General features: G+C 37.5%; 1 long non-coding RNA gene across 13 annotated transcripts in view; it reads right to left on the minus strand.

The window, feature by feature from the left end:
* Positions 1–660: 660 nt before the first annotated feature.
* The window catches only part of LOC148223710 (uncharacterized), a 49,444-nt gene continuing 27,199 nt past the window's right edge, over positions 661–22,905 (minus strand). For 5 of the 13 annotated variants that reach the window (XR_015804020.1, XR_015804013.1, XR_015804016.1 and 2 more), the window contains 2 exons: positions 2,436–2,642; positions 661–2,325 (listed from right to left, as the gene is read on the minus strand). This is a non-coding gene — a long non-coding RNA (uncharacterized LOC148223710). The remainder of the gene's footprint in view (positions 2,326–2,435; positions 2,643–22,905) is intronic. The other 8 variants (XR_015804022.1, XR_015804017.1, XR_015804019.1 and 5 more) reach the window with 8 other exon arrangements.

Here is a 22,905-nt window from a genome sequence, read left to right on the forward strand (position 1 = left end):
AGACTGGGGAGGTAACTGGTGATGTTCAAGGCCTGCTGGGAGCAGGACCATCACCTACACATAAGCTTGGACTTCAGGATTCCAGGTGGTGATGGCCCAAGCTAATTGCTGCCAGACACCCCCATCCCGAGTCTGTGTCTGCCAGAAAGGCTCCCCCTGGTTCAGCAGAGATCCACTGCACTGAAGCAGCCAGAAGTTATGAGCTCCAGGAAAACAAGGTAAGAGCGTCAAAAGAATTCAAAAATTTTAATGAAAAGACATCTACGGTCCAGGCAAATTGCAAAGAAGAAAGGAGTTGGGAGAAGAACTGGATAATGAGTTGTAAAGAAGAGACAACTTAACTGCAAAATACTAAAAGACAAGCATCAACTTTATAAGAAAAAGATATTTTGAGAACAGGAATATTCCTGCAAGTCATGGGTCAGTGCTGCATGTGACAGGAAAGAAGAATCATTCTTGTTTTGAGACCTTGTTCTTGCCCCTAAGTCCTTTTCACAGCATAACAGTAGGAAAAAGTCATTAAATGTAAAAAACAGCTGCTGCTGTGCTCTGCTATCTCAAAGCACTCCCACACTTTAATCCTGGTTTATAGGTGTTATGAACCAGTTCTAAAATTGTTAGAAATGCCTCTGATCAAATTAAGATGCAAATGAGACCATATGGAAAAGTCAATAGTATGGATTTTATTGAATAGTAAATAGGAGAGAGAGAAAAAGAGAAAGGAGGAGTAAGAAATTGAAGGAGGGAGGACAGAAAGATGGTGACAGAGACAGATTAAAGAAAATATCACCACTCCATGGATTCCCCTGGCGAATGAAATGATCCTCTCCAGCTGGTGTTCTTGGTACTGAGGGTCCCCTGGAAAACATAGAATCCAGTGGATTAGCATACATTCAGGCCAGATGGGAATGCCCAGGTACCACCCCTGGGGGATGGGAGTGGGGCAGTTTTGACAGTTTCTTACAACAGACTCTGGATCTTTTGCATCATTTTGCATCATGTGCAGTCCTCTGCTGCAGGGCCTCAGGAATGAGTCCTGGGGAGCATTTCAGGAGCTCTTTGACGGATTATGACACTTCCTCAGCTTCCTCTCATGTGAATGTCCTGTGGATGGGGCCTTCCTGGAGTTGGGGGTTCCATAGCTGGGTGGGTTTGTTAAAGGGAGGAAGGGTGTTCACTGCCTCTGACCAGACGTTATGCCATACACCCAAAACTCACCTCCTCTCCCCTTCCTGGGGGAGGAGGGGGGAAAGACTGTGCAAACCTGGCCTGTATGGGCTATGGCCTTCCCCACCCCATCCCAGCCAGGGATGATTTTCTGCTAGGTTTAGTTTTCTTGTGGATGCATTCTTTTCCTCCTTGCCCAGTCTAGGACTGACTCACCTTTTTGTTTCTGCTGCAATTGAGCTTAAGTCAGCTGTTGGTGGGCTGGTTTGAACATATTAAATCTCCTCAAGGAATACTTGGAGACCTCTACTGGTATTCTATTCTGAAAGTACAGCCTGTAAGCAAGAGGGAGAAACACTGTGCTGTTCCCTGGCTGACTGACCCATGGGAAGATTATCACGGAAGTGAAGAGTTTCAGACTGTTTCTCCTAATATAAAGAGCAGATCAGACAAAACATGCTCGGACCCTACTTGCAGGCATATCACAGGAAAGTCAAAGCAATGTGAAAACCACAATCTGACAGGCTGAGTATTTATGTAAGAGCAGGTAATGCTTTCTTTTTCATCCTCCTCTAAATATTGCCTTGGCTATCAGTTTCCTTCCAATGACAGGTTTTTTCATTATAACCATTTTTTCCCCTGCATTTATATTCTTTCTTCATCATAGTTCATAGAACCATAGAATGGTTTGGGTTGGAAGAGACATTGAAGATAATCCAACCTCCCTACCGTGGACAGGGACTCCTTCCACTGTGTTGCTCAGAGCCTCATCCAACCTGACCTCGAACATTGCCAGGGATGGGGCAGCCACAATTTTTCTGGGCAACTATTTCAGTACCTCACCAGCCTCACAGTGAAGAATCTGTTCCTGATAGCTCATCTAAACCTATTCTCTTTCAGTTTGAAACCATTCCCCTTTGTCCTATGACAACATGTCTTTCTTGCAGGCTCTCTTCAGGCTGCAATAGGGGCATATCAAAACCTACTCTTCTCCTGGCTGAACAATCCTAACTCTCTCAGCTTTTTCTCATAGGATAGGTGCTCCATCACTCTAATCATCTTCATAGCCTTCTCCAGGCTTGTTCCATCAGGTCTGTGTCCTTTCTGTGCTGAGGATCCCAGAGCTGAATGCAGTACAGCTCTTCAGGTCTCCTTCTTCTACAAGAAGTGGGACACAATTTTTATATATAAGTATATATGCATGTATGTGTGTACACAAATAACTATCCCATGTATACACATATGTATGCATTTACACAGCTACTTACTTTTGAATAAGACACCTGAGAGAAGCAAAAGTTAGGGATCTTGCTGCTGTAGGACTTATTCTCCCTACGATTTGTTGCCTTCAATTCTCACAACACTGTGAAAGTTTGTAGTTTGTAGTATTTGGAACTTGAAGTTCTCTTCACACCTGAAGTGCGGTCCTGTTCAGTCTCTCAAATGCGTAAATAATTTCAGTTGATGCTGAAAATCTGAAAAGAAATTAGTTGCTATAATAGCCAGTGATACTGTTAGAAATTTTGGGAGAAACTGACTCATGATATAAAGGTATCACATACATTCAAAGTTATTCTCTTCATGTTTATTAAAGTCACCTAAGGAAAGGTATAAAAAACGTCAATAGGTAGTAAAATGATGGTAGTGACAACCAGCTGAGTTCTGGGCAAACACCTTGATGACTGGCAATGGCACAAGCTTTTTCAGCTCCTCTACAAGAGAAGGAAGAGCAAGACATACAAAGTCTCCCACAGATGGGTTCCTCTGCACCTCACTTCAGATGTCTGCAGTGTAAATACCTATGCTTGAGGTAGCCATCCCCAGATAATTTCACCTGGAGGCAAGACACCTTTCCGTTGCCAGATCCGGGGATCAGCCTGACTCATCAGATGCAAGCTATGTGTAATTTTATGGGGTAATTGTGGTTGCAATTAATCTGGTCTAACTTTGTTCCTTTAAAGTTTACTAAAGTTTACTCCTTTAAAGTTTGGAGATCTGTTCAGTTCACTTGAACCACACCTGTTCAGGGAGCAGTTTTAAAATTTTACCTCATGCTTTTATTTATTGACATAATAGCCATAATTATCACCCCACTTCAGTTAGCAATGGTTTTGATGTGGCTTCTGAAGGCTCAAAGTTGAGTGTACAGGGAACAATATTCTTTCCAAAAAATGCTGATTTCAGCTTATGTAAAATGCTTCACACAAACATGAATGTCTTTCTGGAATAATCACTGTCTTCTCTTCTTGCAAGTAGAAGATACATCGAAGCAACCTCAATAAAAACAATAGTGTAGCTCTGATCAAAGCTAATCACAATGTAGTAGAAATGTTTAATTATTTTCCTCTACTTTCGTTGCAATTCCAAAATTATCTAATGCTCACTTCAACAGATCTGAACTATATTTCATCTTGATCAAAGGAAAAAAAATGCATTTTTATGTCATCACTTCAATTCTTACACTAAATATAAATGTGTATTCTATCATAAAGAAAAAAACAATTATTTGGCTTTCTTAGTAGATATACCATAGGAATTAGCAGTTTAATCTTATCCACACAGACCATTTTCCATGTATGAATATGAAACATCACAAGGAGATTGATTAGAATTTTTCATTTTTCAAGAATTCTGGAATGTTTGGCTCCTTATCCTGTTTTATCTCTCAGAATTCCTTGAGAAATGGAAATTCAGATCAAGCCTGGTGAAGTGTTATGATGGAAAGTAATATTCAGGTTCTGTGAAGTCTACTAAAATGCAGCTACTATCATTTGGATGAATCATGAATAATTATTCTTTCTAAAAACTGGATGGATGTTTTTAGGTTGTGTGACCATGGCATTCCACTAAAAAATCCATATGATACAAAATAAACAAACTCCTTGAATAATTATTTATACTGGGAAGATGTAAAAATCTTGTGGTTTTTGCACAGAAATAAAGGAAGAGATGATGCTTCATTCAGGTCTACTCTCTAAGTGTCTCAGTATGATTTGGAAAGATAATAAATTTAAGTCTCAGAAATAATAACTCATTATTGCATTCTCAGTAATTTTAGCAAATTTTGCAAAGGAGTGGAAAATCAGTTATATAGAAGCGCTCAGAACAAAGTACTTAGATGTTATCTCAGACTCCAATTATGAAGACCAAAGAGCAAAACCTTCCAGCTATCATTAGCACCACAGGAGATCTTTTTATTAAGCTCATTTAAAACATAGATGTGCACCTAAATCCCTTCTCATGAAAAACATCTTCTTCTATCTAAAATTTCCCTGAAGTATAAATGTTGAAGCACTGGTGTGCAAATGGAGCAATTAAAAGGAAGATTAAAAGAAATTTAAAGAATGTATTTCCTTCATAGCTACTCTTATTAACTATTCGGAAGCTCCTCAGAGTCTCATTTGATTTCCCCAATGAATTTTTAGTCTTTTTCTAGTATCAATATCAGTCACAATCTCTCCCTGCAGAGTAACACATCTGTTTTCAGGGAAAAGAAGGGCAGATAGATAGAGAGTTTCGTCTAAATCAAGCCAGAACTCATTATGCATTTTGTTTTCCCTCTTGCATTACCACAGCCATAGCAAAGTCATAGCAGGTAAAGAAGTACTCACTATGGAGCCAAAAATTACTGAGATTATAAACTACAGTGAAGCCATGTAGTTCTCATAAAAGTCTGATGTATTTATATAAGCAGAACTCACTTTTACTGGGGGAAAAATATTTACTGATTGATTGATTGATTGATTGATTGATTGATTGATTTTCCAATGACAATTTAGGATTTTTCCTTTTTTTCACTGAGAGTAACAAAATAAATAATTGCTTTTAAGACTGAAGTGATCCCAAGTAGCTTGCAAAGTTAGAGAATTTTGCAGAAGCAAAGGCTTTATGAGGAAAAATAACTTTATATGCCCCAAAGAATGACCTTATTTATTTGAAAATGTAATGGCTTTAATCCTCGAGGGGTTACCTGAGCTTTCACTTTTTAAAAAGCAAGGTATATGCAAGGAAGAAGTGATGTGTTTTGACTTTAAAAGCTCTTTATAGCTCTAGCACTTTTAATTTGAACAACTCTGTTGCTGCTGAAACAGCTTGGTCAATATAATATCTACAGCTGTCTCAAACACAACTTGCAGCTAATAGAAATAATGAGTCAACAAGATTTTACTGAGAAAACACTTCCCCAGCTGGATTAACCACTAAAAAGAAGTGGCAAAACACCTTTTGCCATCTTTTCTGGCCAAACCCCTACATTCTACCTCCTGCAAAAGGATACAGTCACAGCCATACATGTTTGATTTCTCCTACTTGGGTCCAGATACTGAGACAAGGCGAAACCTGCATCTCGCGTAGGGTGCAGAAACTCATGTCTGAGAGGTGTAAATTTTGATAACGCCTGAGGTTCAAGACTTAGAAGCTGTAGTTGTCTCCCTTCACTTAAAGACATACTGATACTGTGGACTGTCAAATATTTGATTTGTATTCAGCAGCCTTATTTAATTGCCTTTAACTGCTTCTATATGAGCAATTGCATAGTCACTCTCCTCTTAGACAATTCAACCTGTGGTGCCTAGGGAGTGCAGAGGAAAAGACAGTTCTCCAGCTATGAACCGGCAAAAGAGAAAGAAATATAGTGAAAAAAGAACAGACCATTCTTGGAACAGACTATAAAATGTTTGCAAAAGATTTAATAATATTGAAGAATTAAGGAAAAGACAGGAAAATATAAATTACAAAATAATGTACAAAAATCTTTCCAAGAAAAAATACAGATAAGCAAAGATTAGTTTACCATTGACCCTGCTGAACAATCTATGGCTGGAATATGGAGAGAAATCCCTTTATCCCTTTGTCACTTCTTGAATTCCAGTTCAACTTAGTTTGCTCATCTCTTACTCTTCATCAAAATGTTTCAAAACATTGTCTTACATGTCCTGAAATCAAAATTAATCTACACAGTTTGAAAATTTAGGAACATATTTTCTGCTCAAAAGTAGCAAAATAAGGATGGTTATCTTACTATGTTGATGGATATCTTACATAGTAGCTTACAAGACTTTAAAGGAAACCAGAAGAGGCAGTTACCTCAAATTGCTGCATGGAAAATTGACCTCACAATTAGTTTTAGTTTCAAGACTGGACTAAATCACATTTCATGCTTTCCTATCATCTGGATAGTTTATTTAACACTTTCAAGAGTACTTTTGTACTTTGTTTATAAAATCTTAAAGTTCCAAACTGCAACTGCATGAATACATGTGGAGTGCACCTCTTTACTGAGCTGTACTTCTGCCCCTTTGCCAGCTGTAGATGGAGCGCCAGGCAGCTTCTCAGAAACTTCTAACCACTTAAGATGGGAGAAAAGAAATATCATGTTTATGACAGCACAGTAGAGAGTAGTAGTAATTTTCGAGGTGAAACATGACATCTTAAATGTCCTTCAACTCAAGTTACTTGTGGACAGTGCTTAGCACCAGACCTGACAGTTTTGGGCTTTGGGTAGTTTATTCAGATGACTGTATTTAGCCTTTGAAGGAAGCATAAAAGGTAGGTGGCTTCATGTACTGGACAATAACTTCCAGTTACAGTAAATGGAAGCTGAAAGTGATGTGGTTAACATTTACAGAGCTCATAATAAGGCATGTTCTAAGGGTCATTATGAGACATTGAAATAAAGCTCCCTCTTTCCCAATCAGCAGCATGGCTCTCAATCGTTCAGCTTTCACTCGCTCCCCATCATTCTGACAGACATTGTAGCCCTTGCTCACAGTATACTGGGCTCAGTCAGTTTCCCCACTTCAGTTCCCTGGAAGAAACAAAATAATTCTCACTTCCTTTTCAGAGCAAAAATCCAGGTGAATTCAGATTTCAGGGTACACAACCAGTGAATGAAATGAGCCTCATGATCACCACTACTTGGCAGTGATCCTCAGAAATTATTTCTTCCTCCCTGTACTCCACTCCTGCATCTTGGCGTCATAGAATCATAGAATGATCTGAGTTGGAAGGGACCTTAAAGACTGTCTGGTTCCAACTCCCCTGCCTTGTACAAGGACACATTTCACTAGATCAAGTCACTCAGAGTATAATCAAAAATAGGTAAAAACAAAATTCCTTAACACCAATGTAGGATTAAGAAACAGGTATTCTTTATTCTACCAGACGCCCAAGCAGATATCTCCTCTGAAATATCATTCATCCTGAGTACAGAAAGAGCTTCTGTTCATATACTATATTTTACACACACATTAATTGATTTTCCTGGAATAAGCATTAATATGATAATCGTTTTCTCAAAGATCATTAACATCTGTTTCCTCCCCTATGCTCGTGCGTTCTTCTGTCCTGGAGATCTGTTTGGTAGTCCTGAGTGGTCAGTGACCCCAAAGTCATACTTCACTGGTCAACTGGGAAAAAGTAAGCATAACTGGGCTGGGTACTCTCCAGTTCTTCTTCTTGCTCAATGCTTAACATCGTCCTACAGAATAAGCATTGTGCAGATCCATAGGCTAGTGGTTTATGAAGAATAAGTGTTGCATTAATCCACTAAGTGCAAACAATTTTTCATCTGGCAACAAGAGCTCCATCCAACCGGCCCTTGAACACTTCCAGGGATAGGGCATCCATAATTCTCTGGATAACTGGTTTTAATGTCTCAGCATTCTCACAATATGGGCTTTTTTTCCTAATATATGATCTAAAGTTATTCTTTTTCAGTTTGAAGACATTCCCTCCCGACATATAGTCCTGTCACTATATGCTCTTGTAAGAAGCCCCTTTGCATCTCTCTTGTAGGTTCCTTACTGGAAGATCACAATTAGGTCACCCCTAAGCCCTCTCTTTTCAGAGAGGCAGAATCCCCTCCCTGGATCTGCTAGCCACGCTGCTTTTGATGCAGCCCAGGATACAGCTGGCTTCTCTCAAGGCTCCCAGTATTTCCATTAAACTTTTATAGACGTACACCTCCGCATCTAGGTGCATTGCTTTCTGTCTGGGTTTTTAACCTTTCCACTGGAATGGCAAGTACTCTGCTCTAAAAGATCTAATAGTTCTTCAGCTTAAGGAACTACATATTGTCTGATCAAATTCAGAATTTATATTTCCACAAGACTTTCAATCAGCTAGGTACTGAATTCTATTAATTACTTAAGTAAACTAACACTTCTTCAGTATTTCATTCAAGACTGCCTTGAGTCTTTCCCTGCTGCTACAATCATACTGATGTTCCCATGTGACTGTTTCTATGGATGTTACACTGTGTTGAATTTATGACTCATCTCCATTTTAAAGATAGTATGCACACTTACACAAAAGTATCAAAATTGCTTCACCTTTTCAAATCTGGATATATACTATTTGATGTAAAACACAGAAGGCTTTTCTATCATAAATAATGAATAATACTGACCATGACTAGTTTTTGGAGACTCATCAGGGTAGGAAGATTGAATCAGTAACTGTTTGCTCTTTTAGTGACAATCTAAGTGTGTAGCAGGTATTGTTTATTAAGGGGTGCGAGGCGTAAGTGAAGGAACAATGCATCCTACTCATTCATTTAGCAGACCCTGTGTTAGTGAGATAACTCCATCCCAACATATAAACCCTATTTCAGAAGTGCATGTCAGATTTGACTTAAGTTGATGGCAGCTGCATGTGCAAAGTGTGTTTTAAAAATCAGATGCCATGATGGGTTCCTAGATCCACTGAAGGCAATGAGATGCCCCTCTTTTCAGTGGAACAGCTGCTAAGTCCTATGGCAATGAATTTTAAAACTGTACATTTTTGAATGACAAATTCCTCAAGATCAAAGAAATTCTGACATTCCATTAATGGAATTAATGGAATGTCATAATATTGTCATAAATTACAATTGAAAACATCAAATGGCAGAATTTTCCAATGACCACACTTACTTCCCCAAAATTCAGCACATTATGTTTTGAGTTTATGGTTTTTTATTCATTTTTACTTACATTGTCATCATAGAACGATTACTTGCATCCTGAAAACAGCTACTTCATGTAAGTGAAGCCATGGACAGTTAGTTTCAGCATAGACACATGTCTGAAGTTACACGGGATGAATTACAACTTCTGTCATTCATTCATCATGAGACCTGAGATATATAAAGCAGTATGACCATGCCCAGCACAGGCTACAGGGCATTATCCAGTGATCCTTTTTCCCCTAAAAGATAGAGAACTAATAGATAACTGATATTCCACCTGTTGAATGAGGTGAGAAAGTTAGGGATAGGCAAAGTAATATAAAATATAATGGATTATATAGAATCCCTTACTCTAGAACCAAGAAGACAACAGACCACTAACACCACTATAGTGAATAAATCTGTCTCAAGCATATCAGTAAGGCTTGAAGTTTGAGTCAGGCATCATTTCCCTAGAAGTTTTGTTCCAGCTAGCACAAAAAAAACCCCTAAAAATATATACCCTCTACCTAATTATCCGGTTTAACTTCTAGATACTGCCTTTGCCTGCTAGATTAGAGACTGATTGCATGTAATGATATCTCCTTTTTTTAAATATGTATATGTATGTTTATATTTTTATAAATATCTAAGTTGTGATCTGATTTTCTTTTGCTCATGGAAATAAATTATGAAAAATTACCTCACTGTAACATATGAACACTTGCTTATTTGATAAGAGGTGGCTTTTGATGAGTGTAATCTGCTTTAATGCAATGTCTTCACTGTGAGAAAATAAAGTATCATACCCTATTAGTTGCATTGAAAGTTTTAATATTTACATCTAGCTCAACTAGTAGCAATTAAAACTCTAGAAAACAGCCCTTAATAGGATCAAAAAGGTATTTTTCCTTTTATTCCTTCAAATGCACATCAAAGCCTCTAACTCCCTGTATAGTGCTGTTAAACTGCTCTGTAAATATGTGCTCTGTCATCTGACAGTAAGGAACAAGGAATTTTTGGCCAAATAACAGTTGAGCTGCAATGTGACCATTGCAAAACACAGTACTGTGGGTAGGGGAAAGAGAAAGTTTTACTGTGAAGGCATCATGCAACTCAGCTGAGGCAAATAAGCTAAAGAATCATCATCCTGGTTTTAAGCAGCCAGGTGTCCAAACATATCTTTTGACTCATGGAATATGAGCATGAAAACGTATGCCACAGCCCAAAAAAGCCTCTCATGATGTCACCTAAAAGCAGAATTGGATCATATTTCTGCCCTTAATTGTTGGAAACAGTCATATCTGTCAAGTAACAAAGAACACTGCTTTTTTAGTCCATGAAGATCCTGTGAGACCCTCTTTTTGAACCTACTTACATCCCCTGAAAGGCTGGACTTACAATGCAGTTCAGATCTGAGAGGAAGAATTTTTGCTGGTTCTTCTACTCAAAAGGAAGTATTAATTCCATGCTGTTTGATCTTTGGGTGTGGTGTCTTCAGGATTTGAGACATACTGACTTTCTTAAATCAATATGATTATGCAAAACTTGAGTGAGGTAAAAGACAGATGCTATTATTCTCTAAAATAGCACCAAATAGGAGTACACATTTTCCTAGTCAGGCAGTTTGAACTTCCTGTGCATGAAGGGCAATAAATAATTCTGTGCTTGACATATGTTTTTCAAATAGCACAGAATATCTGGTGTTAAATAAGCAATGACGAATTATGCTCCACTATACTAGACACATATATGAACAGATTGTTTCATCTATTAAAACAAAGAACAATTAATTGTTTGCATAAATTAAGACTTCACTTGGAGACATTACTTTCATTCCTTTTTCTTTCCAAGCATCAGTATAACAGTATAAAAATTCCTATAACTTAAGGGAAAACAGATTGCTAAAAACTGACATAACATTGCTTCAGACCTTAGCAGAAGCTTAATCACACAATCAGCCTTTCCCTTTATGGGTAAATCAGATCATGGATTTCTACATTCTTAGAGCAGCTGTATAGAACTTCGAAAATACTGGTCCTAACCAAAGTTTGCTTTTGTTTGAACATAATTTATGAGGTGCATACCAATATCTAGATATCCAGCTGGTATCTTTCCCTCTAGCACAGTGAGAGAACCACTGGTTGCAGGGTATATAACCCTTTCTTTGCAAATTGAAAAGCATCTGAGATCAGGAAAAAAGGGGAAACTTGACTGATCTCTGAGCTTCAGAAACTGGATTAGAAATATCCAACATCCTGATTTATGTATCCATTTTCCTGGCTAGCTATTCCCATGGAATTTAACTTATCATGTAAAAACTCCTAGGGAAACCAAATCTTTCTTCTACTGAAGAGTTTTTTCTGCTTTCTCAGATATTACATTGCAAAGAAGAATAAAGGATTATTTTCATGAAGACTTCACAGCGTATAGGTCCAGTAGGAAAATGCACCCTTCAGCATTTACCCTTCACAGTGTAAAAGCACAGGATAGATTGATTCCTGTAAAGCTGGAAGGAATTATCACTGCTTAAGGTAAAATCTTCAGAAGTGCCTAAATTACTTAGGCCATTGAAGACTCGTTTTCAAAAATTACTTACGCACTTAGAAACATAAATCCAATAGAAGCCTCATGATTATTTTAGCCTAAGAGTTATTTCATTGCAGGTGAGCAGCTATAATTGCTATACTTAACCTGCTAAGCTCTGCATATGAGGCTTAGGTGGCTCTTCCTTTGCAGGTTAGGTACAGTCTAATTTTTCTTACTTCCCATGTAGCAGGTAGGCAGCCTGTTATGAAGGCCTACTTGACATGTGGCAGCAGATTAAGTTATAGTAATTCATGATTAGTAAATAAATCATAGGACCTCAAAGCTTATATGTAAATTCAGCTCATGAGAGGTTTTTGACTCACAGCCTAGAAAGAACTTCACCCAGAAGTTCCTCCAACAATCCCATAGCAGCTCACTGAACAGATATGCAAATATATTTTCTTGAAACCTTGCTTTATCCTAAGAAATAGCTACATATTTTTCAATTATCTGAAATATTATTCCAAATGTTCTTACACACAGGTGTGTATTTTAATATGGTTCCAAAGAGAATGTTTACTGAGAGTCTGTGATTCTTTGTATTCCTGCATTTCTTCTACTTATGTCAGGTTACCCAAGTTTTCAAGTAGCTGCGTCTCTTCTTGGTGTGCATGCACACACATGTGTTACAACTGCAATCATGAATAATGTACTAAGAAAAGACATACTAATGGGTTAATCATCCATCTAGATCTGTGTGTGGGTGGCTAAATAATTCATTTGAAATATAGCTCACTTCTCACCCACTCACGAAGGTGTTACTGAAGGCATGAATTCTCTTTCATAGTTGGGAACAAAACAAGGCTTATTTTTTGGCTTTTACAAGAAATGCTAAAACCGATGTGAGAACCCATCTTCTCAAATACACACAGAGTTCCCACAAGCATTTACACAACATCTGCTGCTGTGGGCTGAGGCTAGTAAACAGTAATGTTAATACGAACTAAAGATACAGTATTGCTAATAATACAAAGTAATAATGTGTTCCTACTGCTTAGGGCATCACAAGTGTATAACCTAAGGCAAAGCCTGCCTTTCATCTGGAAAAGGAGAAAGAAGACAGTCACCTTTTTACAGCAGTGAATGTCATGCTTTGTAGAATTTCTTTTCTCAGGCAAAATCATGTGATTCTGTAAATATGATGTATTCATTTGTTCTACATCTATTGCTCTGTGCTTCAGAATGGATGCTGTAGTATGAACAATCACTGGACTCGTTGCAGAACCACACTATTTAAGTCAGAATATGCTGGATGTAAATGGTTTGTTTTCATTAACATGGTGAGCTTTTCTTTCAAATTAGCTGCAACTGAATATCCTGTTTTAATAAAAAGTATACACTATTCTCTATTTGCAGAATATTATTGCTTCCAAAATATTGCCGCTAGATGACAAAAGCTTGTAAATCTGTTCTATACCTGCGTCATAAAGTTCTCACACAAACATGCTTGAAAGGGAGCATCTTATATTAGTTTTTCTTTTTCAGGTAAATATATATCACATTCAACAGGAAGCATGACTATTATCCTGTTTTTTCCACCATCTTTTATGTCTTTTAGAGTTTTCTACTTTAAAAATACCAAAACATTATATTCAGAGAATATGGGCAAACAAATTCTAAACCTCGTGGCTTTACCATTCTAGAATTGTGTTGATAAATTCAGGAGAATACTTCTGACACAGTATGCTTAGCCTTCAAATTTAGGGAAGTGTTAATTTAACTACATGGAGAAACAACCCTGAGGCATCCTCCATCAATAAGACACTGTCTTTCTGGCAGTCACTGCATGATAAAAACAAGCTCAAAGTGGTTTTTTTTTTTGCACAAGGGTTGACATAGTATAATTCTCCACTATACCTTATTATGGTATCTGTTCATAAGGTGGGCACTGTGCATAACAGTAAAACTGTCCTTCAGGAAATCAGGAAATCTCTGGTTAACTCTTTCTTTACTCAGACACTCAGTTCTCCTCTTCCTATGCTAATAAACCAGGAAATGCACTGAACTGTGTATCTAAATGCAGCCCAGACCCTTCATTTTTATAAGTACATCTACAGCACAGATACGGTTCAAATCCAGCTGGATTGAAAGGGAGTCTTTCCATTGTGTTTTAGATCAGGGTATGCATCTTGCCCTGGACAGCTCATCTTTCTGTATAAAAGTCTTCCCAATTCCTTTCAAGTTTCCTTCTAAAAACATATTTCACTTCCATGAGAAGATATTCTGAAATATTCTCATTTTCTTCATGCTGTGAAACTACAGTATGTGGTCTTTATGGGCAGTGTATGATGCAACTGGCAAGTGTTAAATAGCTGGCCACCCACTGTGGAATAATAGTGGATGGTAGCAAAAGCACAGTAAAAGTCCATCAAATAAAGGGCCAGAATTCCTTAGACAACAGTTAAAACCCCAGGGATAAAGCAGTCGAGCATCACTTCCTGCTTAAGATAGATGACAGTAGTGTCCAATGAAAACAGACCTAGACACACAGGGAAAATGCAGACTAGATCCTGAGATCTAGATGTGAAGGCACCCCATGAGCTGTACTTGTTATCTGTCCACAAAACAATACATAAATCTGTAGTGCTGCCTGTTTAGGGTGGCGGGGGGGGGGGATTGGAAGGCACTATATAAACCAGTTTATAATTTTTTACAGTTCCCCATTGCAGCTGGCGATTGCTAAAATAGATGATCTCATAGTCTGCTGTGTGGCTGCCAGATAGCTTGCATGCAGATAGATGCCTTTGTGCTGCAGACCATAGAAACTTGCATAAAATTGGCCTTCTTTCCTTAATAGAGCTGCATGAACAAAGATGAGTTTGTTGCTGACCAGGAACTGAAAGCTTTGTTTTATAAGACTCTTTGAATGTATTGCACTTTGCTAAAGGAAAAGGTTCTCTATAAAAAAGGGGAAGGAAAAAGGAGGAGAGAGAAGGAAAGCGAGAAAGAGAGAAAGAAAGAGAGAAAGAGAGAGAAAGAGAGAAAGAGAGAAAGAGAGAGAGAAAGAGAGAAAGAGAGAAAGAGAGAAAGAGAGAAAGAGAGAAAGAGAGAAAGAAAGAAAGAAAGAAAGAAAGAAAGAAAGAAAGAAAGAAAGAAAGAAAGAAAGAAAGAAAGAAAGAAAGAAAGAAAGAAAGAAAGAAAGAAAGAAAGAAAGAAAGAAAGAAAGAAAGAAAGAAAGAAAGAAAGAAAGAAAGAAAGAAAGAAAGAAAGAAAGAAAGAAAGAAAGAAAGAAAGAAAATAAAGAAACCACACAAAGTGTGTGCACTTCTGTGGTGAATATTTGTGAGTAAAGTGGGCTGAAACCTTTTTCTTTTTTTTGAATAGTGGTCACATTTCTTGAGCTGAATAAAAATGAAAGCAAAAGGAACTTTAATTAATGGGATGTCTTTTGATTTGTAGAGCAAAACTGCCAGAGCAGATGTACCAGCAAAGAGGATTAAATTGTCCCTTCCCTGACACACTGAAAATTTCTTTTTCCCCTTGTAGTAACCCCCATTGAGGAGAGGCTGTCTTTAGTCTCTAAAATTCAGCACTGCTAAAGAAACTGTTGTATTTGGGTACAATAGGCAGCTCTCACAAGACTAGACAGAATATGTGAGGAGAGAGCTAATATTCCTTTAAATCCAAGGTTGATTCCACTTCAGTATTTAGAAAAGCCTAAATAAAAGAGAATTTCTAAGTCTCAGTTCTTTCAAATCTCATCAAATATGTATTAAAGTGAATCCTGAAGGAGTCATGATGAGTATTCATCCTTTTTAAAAGGCTGAAGTAACTTACAGAAAGAATCTTGAATTTGTTTTTAATTTATATTAAAAGTCCATCAATTCATCTATTTCTGAGATCTTTGGCTTAAGTTCAACTTTAAGCAAGGTGGAATTGTGAAGTGCAAATGCAACTGATGAATTTTATACACACAAATTAAGTCTGATAAACAAATTCCTTTGCTATATGATTTTTAAATATTTTGAATTATGTTCTTTAGCTTAAAAAAAAAACTATCTCCACTTCTATTTATTTAACTTCCTTTGCACCATCTGTGTGGCAAAGTGTATATAAAAAATTATTTTTATATAGTACTTTCTTAGGTTCATTTTGAATTTCTTCTGTATTGAGAAAAAGCAAAAGAAATCCAAACAGATTGCATTGAAAAGACATAACTGGCTCAGCAGTGGACATGCTAAGGTGGTGAATCTGCAGAACCCTAATTTATCCAAAGAGAAACTAAATGGCTTCAGGAATCAAAATAAATACTTTTTTTTTTCATCTATTATATTCCACCTATAAAAAACACATATTTACTAAAGTAAATTGTGCACAAAAAAGAGGGGCAATGATGCATTTTTCAGGCTAAGTTGCTTATTTCTTGTCTTTTTGGATTACTCCTGGAATGGAACAGGCAGAGAGGGCTTCAGTTTCCATACTCCTTCCTTTCCAAGAGATAGTAGCTCTGGACTACGTCTATTCCTGCCTTAGTCAAAGACTAACCTTGATGTAAGCTTTTGTGAGGATGTCATGTTCTTGTTACTTACTGCTTGGGTAAGTGATAAAAATTACTTTCAATACACCATTTCCATCATGTTTACTTGCCCAGAACAGTCTTTACTGCCAAATGTCAAACAAAAGTCAAAGCCCAAATGTTTCCTTTTATTAAAAAGGGCTTCTTCTGATGCAGAACTTGGCCATGCATTGCTCTTGCACAATTTAAATGTGCTTTTTCTTCTTACAAATCACAGTATAGATTATACTCGGCATAACACTCCTGCTGCTACTGTAGTGTCAGAAGCTTTATATCATCATCAAAAGTATGTACAGCACCAGAAACCTATACTTCAACAGTGCACATATGATTGCCAAAGAATAAGGATTTTTATTTAGCCAACTGTAAATCTTGTAGAACACAAATCAAAACAAACAAAACAATTGCTAAATTCTTTTAGCAAACTCTCCATCATCAAGACTCTGGATGGGATCTTGTGATGGTATGACTAGCGTACCATCAGACAACTCATCTCAAGGAAAGGGTTTACCAATATCAGCTGCTTCCTGTGTCTGCCTAGTTAATCTACAGTCCTTTTCCCACACTTCTTTTACATAAAAACAGTGGGTAAAAATAAGCACATGGCTATTTACCAGGGGTGCACTGCTCTTCCCCTCCCAGCAGGAAATTGCTTGCTTGTATATTCAACTGTTGACCCTTACATCCAGCTTTGATATGGAGGAAAAAAAACAACAACAAAAAAAACCAAACAAACAAACAAAAAAAACAAACCAGGAGCTTAAAAGTGTTACCAAAAAAGATGGGTATTTTATGAAAATTTTATGTTCTCTGGACAATTCATCATTGGACAACTGTCCATTCTAAAACTAATCAGATCATTACAGCATAGACATTTCACCACCTGTAACACAAATCCAAGATAGGCAGACAGGGATAGCAGTTCGTATAGTGTACAGAGGCAAAGAACAAATACATAGACTCATTTTAAGACATTCATAACATAACTAATTAACAAAATTATAGCTGTGAAGTGATGATGTACTAAAATTGTGATGATGATGATGATGATGAGAAGAAGAAAGTTCAAGGACTGAATTTTCTTTTTCCATAGAATTTGCTGTATGTCAAAGATTCTACTCTAGTTTATTCTGCTTTCATTTTCAGTATGAATTTTCATGTACAATTTTATGGTGGATGCTTCAAATTTTATTTTCATGCAGTTTATATGCATGGACATAAAGATAGATTGGCAATAAAATCGTGGTTTTATTTGTTTAACTGTAAGTATAGCATTTATTAGGAAGGTAGACATAGCTTTATAATATCCAAGTATTGAAAGACTGACAAAACACGTCCTCCTTTATAATGGTTTTGTTATATCCGTAGCGACAGACAAAACCCTGGAATTTGGGCCTGTGCGTGGAAATTGAATTAGAAACAGAATGTAATGTGAATGAGTTTATCACAGTCACATTTCTATAACAGCATTACAAACACTTTACTTGCACTTGCTGTGTAATTAAATTCATGACTCAGCCTGTTTTGTTAAATTACATTCACGTCTACATATGCAAAGATCTGATTCTTCTTTCTTTTAAATTCTGGAGCAGAGTTAAGATGGAGCCAGTTAAATAAATCAGTGCTTACCTATGAAGCACTAAGCACTACACTAATTCTCTGTTCCTCATACTTTTTACTTTTTAAATTATATTTTCCTTGGTTTGTAATAAACATGCTGCTCTACTCCCAATACCTTAGCTTCACTATTGTGATTTTTATTAATGTACAGCATTTTTCTTACAAAAGGTGAGATAATGAATTATCTTTCTACTGTTAAGTTAACACAATTTGTAGTGATAGAGTAATGCAGTCCCTTTATGTGTGTTTCCCATGTGTATTTCTCCAAATAATGTTGCTCACTTGTTGTAATCTAAGTACTAAACAAGATTTCTTCTCCTTTAAACATCCCTCAAAAACTTGCCTTATTTGGTTTTTATATTCAGCCTCATCCCAGTCTTATTGCCAGCACATCTCTATGAAACAAATTCCAGAGACTTCATTTCACTCTTAAGTCCAAACCACACACAGTTATAGTTCTGTCATTTATCTAAAAAACAGAATATTCTAATTGATTCTGAAGTTACTAGTTGTGCAATTCATGCCATAGCTGCTAAAATAGACCTTTTCTGTAATATATCCTATTGTTTTTCTTTTGATCTTCCCATCAAACACACTTTTGCAGGTTTTGTGTTTATAGGCTGAGAACTAAGAAGGAAGTAAGTTGTGTGTTACATTATTTGATTCAGACACTATCCTTGATAATTTGTGTGTCTTGCCAGGAATCAGAACAAAGTTGACCATTATACCTATATGAGAGGTGTTCTTGCCTCCTTACCCTGTGGGACATGAGAATGAGTAGCAAACTAAGACTACCTTTCTCCAGCTAGTCTCAGCATGGCCACTGGTAAGTGAAGAGATGTCAAACAGACATGGAAATGTGCATCCATGGAAAAAATCTTCACAGTGGCTCTGGCTAAGACTTCCAAATCACTTTGCAAAGCACAGTCGAATGCTACCCCATGAACAGTGAGGTATCCTAGGCAGGGCCACAAAAGCAGCTCTTGAAGGTTGCTGTCCTCAGTTGCTTAGGTATAATGGAACAAACAAGAAGTGTGCAATCAAGAAGGAGAGAAGATGTGGGCAGAAATTCCCAGGTAAAGGCTGAGGCAGAAGTAGTAAGTGAGACAGTGAAGGTGTTTTACCACAAGAAAGAAAAACGAAGCAGATGGGAGAAAGATCAGAAATCCACTTGTGTTGCTATGTGATGACAAGACACAGAGGAACAATGTGAAGCTCTTTTCCATGCACAGCTCCTCTCAAATACTGCCATAGGATGGCTAATATAGTGTTTGGATACAGAGTGTATCCCACTGCCCTTTTTAATAGACAACGAACCCAACTGAGGCATGTAATTCAGGCATAGACACATTTCTACTTTGGGCACATGCCAACAGTAAAAAGGAGCAGAAGAGGAACACCTGAAAGGGGAAGGGTTCTGTCCTTCTACCCAGAGAACAACATTTTCACTTGTCTTTTGCACACTGCACAGCCTTTTGCACCATGGGAGCCCAGTACACTGGTATCCAGGACACTACAGAACTGGAAGGATGGTCATCCTGCAATAGGGTCTGAATGAATCTTCCTCAGATAAAGAAGACTTGGATCCAGGGTTTTCTGTTTCCAAGAAAAAACGGCAGTGTATGATGCAGAGGACATGACTGCTGTTTGAGGTTCACTGTGGGAAACAGTTACCTGCCACCTCAGGATGAGGGTATGTGAGTGTCAAGAAGGTTTTTACAAGCTTTCCTTCAATGACACAGAAATATTAGTGTTTAAGGGGCTAGGTAGCTAGCTGAAAAGATGTTACCCTGTTTAATCTGTCTTTCAAAAATAAACTTTTCTTTCTATTTATGACAAGATCCAATTCTAACAACTTGTCATTGAATAATCCCCTTGAATTTTGAACAAGTCTATCAAAATCAATTGAATTTTCTTACATACTGAATTTGATATAACCTGGAGTAACAGTCATGGTCGTCAAGAAAATGATTCACTGTGTTACCTCCCTCCCAAATTAAAACAAAACAAAACAAAACAAAACAAAAAACAAAAATAAAACGTCCTACTTATCATAGACTTTCTGTTATCAAATCTTCTTTTTAAGGGTCAATTATTCTGTAAAATGTGTCTTAAAAGAATCTGTCATTTTCAAAATTTGCAGTTGCCATAGGGCTACTTTATATCCCCGCATGAAAGGTCAGGACAGATTCTAAATTGGTATCAGCTGGCAAAAAACCATGTGCTTCCATGGAGCTGAATCTGTTTACATCAAATGCTTTCCTGGCCTTTTGAGAACAAGATTTTATTGTTGTTATTATTATTATCATTTTAAAGGCTACCAAGATAGCAAGAACTACTCTTTTTTTTTCCTGAAACTTGCATTTGTAAAAAGAAAGTACCCTACTTTCTCTTTAGTAATTTTCTAATTAAATCCACATGGAGATAATTGCCACTTTAAGAATAATTTAGTATATATTCCTGTTCTTAGAAGCATGAAAAATTTTTCAGAAAATATGATGGCATGAAATGTTCTTTATAACAGGCTCAATGGCTCTCACAACTAATTGTGACATTATATCATAAGAAAAAGTTCATAATGCTCCTCCAGCAGTGAATCTAAGAAAAAAACATATTAATATATACACAAAATTTATCCTCAAGCTAAATCCTTGCCTCATGCTCAGTGCCAGAATTTGCTGCTATGCCCACATTGAAAGGAACAGAATCCAGAATCACATCACAACAGCCATGTTTTATCCAGAATGGATAAGAAACATGTATGGCTGTTCCTTGGCTCCTACATATTGAGATTTTGGGATTTACCCCCACAATGCAGCCTCATGGTGTGCAGTAAAATGCCATTTACTCTGTCCAGTACTGACAGAACATGGAACTCTGTCCATGTTGCCTGTGGAGGGAGGACATCCTCACTGCCATGGCAGGGTTCCTTCTGACTACAAACAAGTGTCTTGCTCTTGGGTTGAACTCAATGTCTGCTCCTGCCCAAAAGCAGGACAAATTAACACTAGTCTGCAATTGCAGGTGCTCACTTTTAGACAGACTGCCAGTTTCCAGGCAACACAGTGACCCTTTTTGTTTGGAGGTATTGCTTTGTTAGGTGTAATTGTATATACTATCTTCACTTTAATCAGAGATATCTAATAGATTATACAGGGAAGCATTTTACAGATAGGAACACTGGCACCCTGAGAAACTCCAGCTGTTACTCTGCAATATTTATTATTCATATGCCATCCCCATTTTCTGTATGTGGCACTTCACATTGCAACAAAGCAGAAAGCAAAGATGCTATCAGCTGACAACTTGCAACTCTGGATAAAAAAGTTAAATTGTTCTATCCCATGCCCTTCAGATAGGTTGCTCTCCACTTAGCGGTGTTTTTGCTGCCTGGTGAATAGTTTACATTACTGGATTAAATGACCACAAGTCTCTAGTCTAATAATAGTCTAAATTTTTCTAATGTATATCATTATATCTACACAGTAAATTCTTTCTTGTTCTAAAAAAGAACATAACTACATTTGGTTGAGAAAAGTGTTACTTTCCACCGACAGCCAAAAGCATGTACCCATGTGTCTGATCCAGTTGTGTTGTTAATGGAGGGTATTGGCAGGAGAAATGAGAGACCATTACAGCTCATTGCTATTTTTATACACACAGCAAACATAGAAAGGAATAATAACAAAAAAGTAGAAGAATGAGAGAAAAAAAAATCAAATTCCCCTTTATTTCATTCTTGTCTCTGGGTGACTTCTACTCCAGGTGCAGTGGTACTAGAGAAAAGCTTGAAAGCCCAGAGACAGATCAACCCACCCACCTGCCCACAACACTGGCATTTCTGGTTTTAAACAGAAAAACAGATAGACTGAAAGACGAGCCCAGGTGACCTCCAGTCTGTTTTATTTCATGGCACATTATATTCAATGAACATTCCCAGCCCAGTTAAACAAACTATCTCTGATCTTTCTCTAGGATATGCTTTATCAAAAACTGCACTTTTCAAAGATTGCACGTTTGGTGACATTTTTTTCCCACTGATAAGAGCTTTGCAGTCCAGGTAAGGATCAGTGTAAAGAGGAATATTTCCCACCTACTGCAGAAAATGAGGGACGATTGATTAAAAAAACTTGCATCACTTAATTAAGACTTCAGGTCTGTGGAATAAAACATTGGATTCATGATTAACAGCCCAAACACATAACATTCTCTTCAAAGAACAAAGTGATGTACTGTTCAATAACACTGGATATTAGAAGAGTGGGCAGAGCTGTGGTAAGTAAGTGAGAATTATGGTGCCATATGGCAGTAAAACCCACACAGAAACAGCAGCTGCAAATCCACAGCAGTAGCAGCTGCTGGAAGAGACTGAGGAATAGCAAACCCTTATAAAGGCCCTGGAATAGAAAAATGTTATGATGCTGGGGGGCCCATGCAGCTATAATTCTTCCTAGAGTTCTGAACATGGGTTAATCATTCCTTCTAAACACTGCAGTGGAGTGCTGCAGGGTCAAAGGAGTAGTTTCCTGGTTATGACTCGTTTGACCCACAAGAACTTCACATCTCTCTTGGCCATGTTTCTGTCCTCTGCCTCTCCAACCTTCTTAAGATGTCTACTTTTATGACAGGCAAATGACCTTGTAAAACCAGTTCTGTACGTGATCTGAAAGTTCCCTATATATAGCTCTGTGATTAGGAGGTGGTTTTGGTGTGGCACACAACCAGCAGTAGAGCAAAGGAGCCTTGAGTCAGTTCTCAGCCTCCACTCTTCAGTCCCACCTGGCTACACCTACTTGTGGTGAGAGGGAAAGGGAGACAAATGTAGATCAAATATTAAAGAACAGCATTTCACCAGATAGTTGCTCAACCCAAAAAAACATTGCATTAGCTTCTTTTATAAGTGCATAAGAACCTATTACATTTCTAGCACCATAAAAGGAAAAAACCAGAAGGAACCACTATGTTAATTCAAACACAACCCCTTACAAAAGAAACACTTTAGCTATGATTTTCTGTTGGAATGTTCCCAAACCTCTTAGAAAAGTAGCTTATCTTCAAGAAAATTCCCATCAAAGGTGAATCCATT

Source organism: Sturnus vulgaris, chromosome 5, assembly GCF_052056855.1.
Source record: "Sturnus vulgaris isolate bStuVul1 chromosome 5, bStuVul1.hap1, whole genome shotgun sequence".
Lineage (NCBI taxonomy): Eukaryota > Metazoa > Chordata > Aves > Passeriformes > Sturnidae > Sturnus > Sturnus vulgaris.